At 39.6% G+C, this 8,295-nt stretch overlaps 1 protein-coding gene and 1 pseudogene across 3 annotated transcripts in view; one reads left to right on the forward strand and one right to left on the reverse strand.

Moving 5' to 3' along the window:
• Positions 1-8,295, forward strand: part of CPNE4 (copine 4) — a 461,395-nt gene that overhangs the window by 131,461 nt on the left and 321,639 nt on the right. The window lies entirely within an intron of this gene.
• Positions 4,499-5,014, reverse strand: LOC105300661 (annotated as a pseudogene).

An 8,295-nucleotide genomic window follows, 5' to 3' on the forward strand; every position in this document is an offset into this window, starting at 1 on the left:
AGAAGAACTAGACAGAGGGCTGGAAGCTCAGATGGTCACATGACCTTGAGAAAGAAGGCTCCAAACAGGGGCCTGACTTAAATTTTTTCCCTTCCTTGAATGTGCAGTGTGTAGACCATCTCAGGGATGCCTAGGCTACCTTTAAATGGAATGTGGCTAAAAATCAATCACTCTTGCATTCTTGCATTATTTTCCATCTTTTCTCCCCACTCCCCACCTACCCAGGTATATGTAGGATTTAGTAGTCATATGATCTAGCATCCTCGCTAGCAGCACAGAAGGGGAAATATGGGTCCATGGTGGTGGGTTTACCCACTCCCAAAGTAGTGGGCTGTGAACTTTTTCAGCAAATCCTTCTTGGCTAGAGAGCTTATGGAAGAGTTCCACAGAATAAGTCTCCTTCATACTTGGGGCAGTAGTGAGCCATCACTCTTTTGTGTATTGAGCCAGGAGGATGAAGCTGAAAATAGCAGTTTCACCTGTACCTGAGATACTCAATTTTACATTGCTCCAAAGTGCTAGAATTTTATGAAAATACACCAGGCAACATGAACATTTAAGTGATGACAGAATAAAGTAGCCATCTGTATGTGTTGATACCAGCTATATATTAGTCATTTTACATGTATTCTTTCTAATCCTTACAACATAGCCTGCAATGTAGACTTTACTAACCAGATAAAGAGACTGAGGCTGGTCTGAATTAATAAAACATCCCAGGTCACACACTAGTAAATAGTAAAGCTGCAATCTGATTGATTCCAAAACCTGTGTTCTCTTTACTTTACTAGAGGTTGTAAACTTTAAGCTGGAGACCTCTATCTAGTCTCCAAACATACTTTGGTTGGCCTTCATGGTGTTCAAACAAGTTTTGTACTGCTTGACAAAACTTGAAGATCAGGGTATTTTTCATAAAATTCCAGGTTTCTGGTTTCTTCTGAGTTACCAGAAAATCTGGCAACATGGAACCTTTAATCGTTGTGCAATGATGAGTTGGAGATGGCAGCTACTCGTACCCAGACTACGAGTTTGTCCCTGGGCTTCCTACTAGTCAGCCTGCTTCACTGACTCAACCTACCAGAAGGGCCCTGGAAGATGTTTGAGTGTAGACTACCTTCCTACACCCCACTGAGCTGAGTCTCTGAAACAGTTAACCTCTCAATTATGGACACAGAAAGGAGCTAAAAAATGAAAATTAAGTCAATTAAAGCATTCCCTCTGGATATCACAAACAGGCTTCTTTCTCAAAAGATTTTCTGTTCACACTTTGCTGACTTGCAGTGTTTCATGGCTAACACCTAGCATGACAGATGATAAAAAAAAACAACAGTTTTCTTCAGTTGTTCACAAAGTTTCCACTGTGGTTTCACATCAAAATCCCGTTTAGGAAAACTTTGATGTTGCTTTCTACCTCCCCCTTAACACATCATTAATAAGAAAAATTTCTTTTCTTTAAAAAAAAGGAAGTTCATTTTGGTGATATTATTAATCTTTCCTGGAGCATTGAATAGAGAAGACAACAAAATGAAATATTAAAATGAGAAAATATTTCCTTCCTGCTGCCCGAGGTCACATCGCTGTGACCAGAGGCGACAGTTGCAGATGTTCACTCAGTAAGTGATGCGCGTGGATGAAGGAAAAGAAGATTATTGGGTGGCATATTATGTGACAAAGTGGCTTTCTTATCTTTGACATCTCAAAATTGTCACCATCCTGATATCTGAGAGCAGAATCACACAAGATGGGAAATTTTAGGCTGCAAATTAGGAAATAATGATTTGAACTGAAATCTTGTGTTGACTCTTAAATCTCTTATGTGCCCCGATGATGATTAATCGGCTTGAAGGATGATGTCTGGCCTCCTGTAGAGAAGAAAGACATGGGCTTCACAGCCTCTTAAGCTTGAAGAACTGGCAAGCCACACTTTGGGAATTCAAACTCAGCATTGGTCACTGTGGGTTTTGTATTATAGCTTGAGTCCTATGATGAGTATTTAAAAGATGGAATTACAGGTTGAGGAAAGAGCTTGAAGAGGCATTTATGATTTAAAGCTCTCTGCCTCTAGCTTGAACCACTTTCAGCATCTCAGAGAAGATGTTTCAACATAGTTTCTAGGTACCTGTTTTAATGTTTGACTAGACTCACTTTTGATAATCATCTCCTTAAGAAAGTCATCTTTTCTTTGTAATTTCAATCCATTTAATCTTTTTTACTAATAGTAATGGTAGTTTATTAATAATACCTTAAATACATTGAGAGTAGTATACAATGTATCAGGTAATCTCCTGAGCATTTTACATGTGTCATCATATTAGATTATCAAAACAACCCCCAAATGGGTCCATATATATTTTATATAGAGGCACAGTAGAGTTACTTAATTTGCTCAAGGGCCACACAAGTAGTAAGTTGAGAAACTATGATGAATTGAACCCAGACTGTTTGACTTCAGAAACTATCCTTCACTGCCCTTCTCTGAGAATAATGAGTACCATCCTCATAATGGTGTTAGGAGACAGAGACTGTGATTACCCATTTTATAGACAAGAAAGCTGACCCTCACATAGGAAAATTCCAAGTCTAAGGTCATAAGACTAGTAAGAAGTGGTATTAGGATTTGAACTCATCTTTATGTCTTTGGTTGAACCTATGACTGTACCTCTCTCATTCTGGCCTCCATATAGATAGAGTAATTCCTTATGACACCACTGCCACTAGTCTTTAAAATGAACATGTTTACTCCCCTCGGAGAATTCAAGAATTTATTTTAAACTCTTTGTATTTATTTTTTTTAAATAGAAAATAAGTTTGCTTTGGTGAACACTCAAATCATCTGTTTTAACTCCAATTTGTAATGGTTTCAGCCTGGCCTCCTAAAGGTTGCCTATGGTGAATGGCGTAGGGGTTCAGAGCTCAGACTGTGGAGCCAGGAGGCCCAGGTTTAAGTCCTAGTCCAGCTGTCCTAATGAGCAAATTACCCAAATCTTTCTGTGCCTAAGTTTTCTCCTCTATAAAATGGGTATCATAATGGTACCTATCTCCTAAGAGCCATTATGAGGATTAAATTAGTTAATACATGTAGAGTGATTAGAACAGTACCTGGTACAACAGAGTGAGTGCTCAGTAAGTGCTAGGACTATTGAACATGTGTCATTTTTTTGAGAAATGTTTTCTAAATAAAGATGTGCTCTTTAGTTCTCAAGTTTTCTGTGGGCTAAGGCAATTTAAAGAGCCCCACGCCTAGAAGCAGCATATTTGGGACATATCTGGAAGTCACTGGGGAAGTGAATTCTGGGACGCTGAAGATGTGACCACTGTAATGATTTTGCATCCTCAGTATCTTCCACAGTGCCCCTGGCACCGTGGATGCTTGTAATTCAGTAGTTAGATGGATTGCATTTCCCTGGTCTATTTCCCCATGTTCACCTCCAAAGTCAGTGGGTTTTTGAGGACCATTCTTTTCTCATTCAGGAGAATAAGAACTCAGCTCATAAGAATTTAACTACATTGGGAGGCTTATCCATTTCACATAGAAGTAGAATTAGTGGTGCCAGAGGCTAGAGTAGTCGATCTAAAAGGGTTCTGTTTATGTGTTTGTCTGCAAACTGTATGCAGACAAGGCAGTTGTGAGTATGTTGAATGGAGTCATGAGATGATGCTTGAAGGACATTTCCTGCCTCTCGGAGATGTTCTACACAGTGGTTTGTAACCTGGTTCTGTCAGCCTTAATTTTCTTTCCTCACATATTTTTGGTTTTAAACTGCTTCATGCTCCTCTTCTTTGCTTCTCTCTCCCTTTCTTCTTCCTGTGGGGAGAGTGGGGTAGGGAGAGCAAGGAGAGCCCTGTAGCTGAAGGTAAAGACTGGAAGCCTCACTGCCTCTTCTCTCCCACCCCTGGTCTTCATCTGAGTTTATCCTCCTCGTGGGTCTCTCAGTAAGACACCATGGAAGACAGAATGAAAACCAGCTTCATTCCACCTCGTTTTCTCCTCTGTCTGCTTTGAAAAGCAACTGATTGTAGACACCTAGCAAGTTTTTCTTGTGAGCATTCAGGGATTATATGGGTTTTTTAAGCCATAGAAATTCCTGGAATGAGTTTGAAATTCTTCAATGTCTTCATTTGAACCTTAGGACACAAACAGTTCTCAATTTCTCTGTTCTGAGCCACCAAACTGTTTGCTTTCAAGACTTCCAAATAGTGTTCTGGGAGGAGCCTAGCTACTTCAGAAGTACTGCAAACATTTGTTTGAAATGTAAATATAACTTTTTGTCAACGTTAATGAGGCAATTTGCATATAAAATGCATCCATTTTAGATGTTTGGTTTGATTTGTTTTGACAAATGTATATACATTTGAGTAACCAATGTCCCAATCAACATATAGAACATTTCCTAAAATATAGTTTTAATACTTAAAATATATAACAGAAAACAACACACATACTTTTTTTTTTTTTTCTGGCCACAAATTTATTCAACACAAAATAATCCCTCCAACTTTACTGACCACATCCACGACCAAATACACCTCTGAACTGGAATTCAGTTGCTGACCCAGCCCTGGCCTCAGCTTTCTTGTTGGCACCAGGGAGCACGGCGCTCCCTGGTATGTGTGTGTCAGCTTCCCCTCTAGTGAGCCTCGCAGGTCGCTTGCCCTCCAGAACTTTGGGCCTTAGCCTGCTAGTCTCAGGCCGGCTGCGGCGCAGACTTGCAGGCACAATCTTGCGGGGCAAGTGGTGGTAATCATGGAGATACTGGATACTCTCATTGGTAAGGTACCAGTAGAAATGTCTCCAGGCAAACTGTTCCTTCACGTAGCCTCGTGATTTCAGAGACGGCATGGCCTTCATGACATGAAGATTAGGCACATTCTTGTCTGCCAGCTTGGAGTGTTTAGGCCTGTGAACACCCTTCTTGGCCACCATCACTCCCTCCTAGAAAACGAGTTCATAAATGGCAATCTGGTTCTTCTTGGGCATCAACATCACAACAGCTGCTGCGTCCGGAGCCAGAGCTAGAAAAAAAAGCAACACACATACTTTTAACACATCAGAAACCATTAACTCTCATATTGTGCTCCCATTGATTGACATTATAGTGACAGAAATTTCAATATAAAATGAATTTATGCTAATAAAATATCACTTTTAACTATTATGTATATTGGGGGCCTAGGTAAGATTTCAGTTTAAAATAGGAAAATATGTTTCTATCACTAAAAATAACCTGAAAACTCAAAGAGTATCATAAGAAAAAAAATAAGCCCACTGTTTGTTTAGCTCAGAATCAAAGTTAACAACTTATGGCGTGACCCACCAAGCTTCAGTTGAACCTCAGAACACTGCCTGACAACTTAGAAACCAGTCATAGCCGCCGGGTTTCATCTGAAATTATCTGGAAACAAGGCCTAGGCCCACCACACATCAACTGCGTGACTTTGGAAAGTTACTTAACGTCTCTGAGCCTCTCATACTACCTCATGTCTAAGTGGCTGTTGTCAGGATTAATGATTGGCTGGCAGGAGAGTGAAGAGGCTGATGCTACCGCCTCTAGAATCAGACCACTCAGGTTATCTGTATGATCTTACCTTATGCAAAAGCCTCCATTTTCCTGGGCCTGTGTTTTCAAGATCTCTAAAATGGAGGCAATAGCAAAACCTATTGATGGGGGTTATTATAAGGAAAATATGAGATGATGCTTAATAACTGCTTAACATAGTGCTTAATAAATATTAAATATTATGTTTAAAGGAGATAACATATGCAAAACTAATGTGTTAGTATATCACCTAGTACTCCGTATATAGAAGATATTAACAGGTAATACTTACATTGAGGTGTGTTTAATGCCAGAGGCAAGTTTTTGGTCTTTCACCTAGCCCAAGTATTCTTAATCCTGTTCATCTGTGTAAAATAAGAGAACTTTCACTGGCAAAATTTAACAGGTTTCTAAGTTTCTGCCAAGTCTCTGACTAGTCACTTTGATTAATCTGTTTCGGCTCCCTGGTAGGGAATTATCTAAGCCTCCTCATCTCCTGCACTCTCTGCATTTTGAAGATGAATAGACTTTGCGCAACTTCATTCCACTTGTCCCTGTTCTCTAATCTGTGGATGGGAATCAGAGAGGTCATGCTGATAACCTTACCTTTCCATCTTTGCTTCTGTGCCAACATCAGCTCCCACTGTTTGCCAGACTTAGAAGAAAAGTGACAAGAAAATACTTCCCTTCTGAAAACTCCAGATATTCTCAGGTCAGTTTATAGGCTAATTAAATATTTTATCTTGATTCAAGCTCAAAAATGCTCAACTCCCTATCTTGGCTAGTCAGTTTTCAAATACTTGATACTTCTAGAGCTTCCTCTCATCCAAGAATTTGGTCTTAGTTATTTTCTTCTTGACTGTGAAGACTAGTTCTTCTTGTTGAAAGATTACAGTTTTGGAACTGTGTACTAAAGCAAGAAAACTTGATACCTTTTATACCTCCTATTTTAATTTGAGCCTTTTTAAAACAACTTCTGAGAACCTGGTCTTCCTAGCAGAGGACACCTATTAAGCCTGCTCCTTTTGGAGATTTGCTTCATTTGGCTTCTTCTAGTTACTATTGTTGTATAACAATTACCCTAAAATTGAAAAGCTTAAAGCAATCATTTTATTAAACTCATTTTATTAAACTGTATCGTGTTCATCGAGATCTCAGACAGGGCACAGTACCCTTGTTTCACAATGTCTAGGGCCTCAGCTGGGGAGACTGGAAGGCTAGTGATGATTTAAGGCTGGGGTTGCGAATCATTTGAAGGTGTCTCATGTCAGGCTAGGACTTCCATTTGGAGCATTCGAATGTGGTCTTCCATGCATGGCAGTCTCAGGGCAGGGACATAGACCCTGCCTCTTAATAGGAATAGTGTCCAGTGTTTACCTCACAGGTAAATCATGGACTATGTCCTGAAACATTAATTAACTAAGGAGGCACATCTATTAGCACGTGAGCCTATGGTTATCTTAAAAGGTGTGGATAGGAAGAATGTAGGAATGTTTACAATCCAAATTCCTACTTAAGGTATTGTCTTAGAAGCTTCAAAGATACAAATATAGAATTTTTAAAGGGAAAGACTTTCTACTCTGAATAATAAACCTAGGAAATGCATAGTTTGAAGAAATAACAGGAAGAAAATAAAAATTGAAGTCTCTCTCTTGGTTTTAAACACCAGTTTTCAAAATAATACATGTATATGCTATTGCCATTAGATACAACAAAGGAACAGAGAAGAAGAAAATGAAGAAAAAGAAGGAGGAAGAAGAGGAGGGAAAAAGGAAGAAGATATAAGAGCAGCTAGTATCTGCATAGCCTTTCCACATTTTTTTCATTGATTCCTTACAATAGCCTACTGAAGTCAATTTACACATGTGAGAACTGAGATTCAGAGATATAATAAGATTTCTAAGATCACATGGTCAGTATGTGGAACTGTCATAGGTCAGTAGGTGGAACCTGCCCTCTAAAATCGTATGACTTCAGATTTCAGACCATTTAATCACAGCATGAGCCCTCTCCTGCTGGTGCCCATTATGCCAAGTCTTGCCCCTTCCTTAGAAACCAGTGTACCCTTGTCTGTGGGAGCTACCTAAGCCCAAACACAAGCATCTTCATCTCTTTACTGTTGGATCCTTTTCTTGCCTACTCCCCACTTGCTACCTTGAGATTTTTCCAACCATGGTTATCAATCCTAATAAGTATTTTCCACTATAATTTACTAACAAGAGAGCAGTTCATCCTATAGATGAGCCATGATTCACCTACCGGTCCACTAATGGTACACATGTAAACAGTTTAGGTTTTGATTTATTCAGCAAACATTTATTGAGTTTCTACTATATGCTAAGTACTGTTCAATGGGCTGGGAATATAGCAGGGAACAATACATGGCTCCAGCTTTTGTGCTAGTGGGGAGAATAAAAAATAAACCATAAATACATACTCTATTATCAGATAGTGGTAAGTGCTATGAAGAAAAATGGTGTAGGGAAGGGTGTGGAAAATTATAGGGGGACTAGTTTAAAAATTGTATTCAGAGAGGACTTCTTTGAGGAAGCAATATTTGCACAGAAACCTGAATGAGTAGGGGAGTTGGTCAGCTGGATATAGGGAAAGAGTGGTCCAACAGAAGGACCAACAAAGCCCGTGACACAGACATTTTCTTGGCCTATTTGAGGACTAGCATGGAGGCAAGGTGGAGAGCCGTGGGATAAGAAGACAAGAGTGAGAGGAAATGATGTTGAAGAGGCAGCAAGGGGCCAGA

This window comes from Pteropus vampyrus, unplaced genomic scaffold, assembly GCF_000151845.1.
Source record: "Pteropus vampyrus isolate Shadow unplaced genomic scaffold, Pvam_2.0 Scaffold1, whole genome shotgun sequence".
In the NCBI taxonomy this organism is placed as follows: Eukaryota; Metazoa; Chordata; class Mammalia; order Chiroptera; family Pteropodidae; genus Pteropus; species Pteropus vampyrus.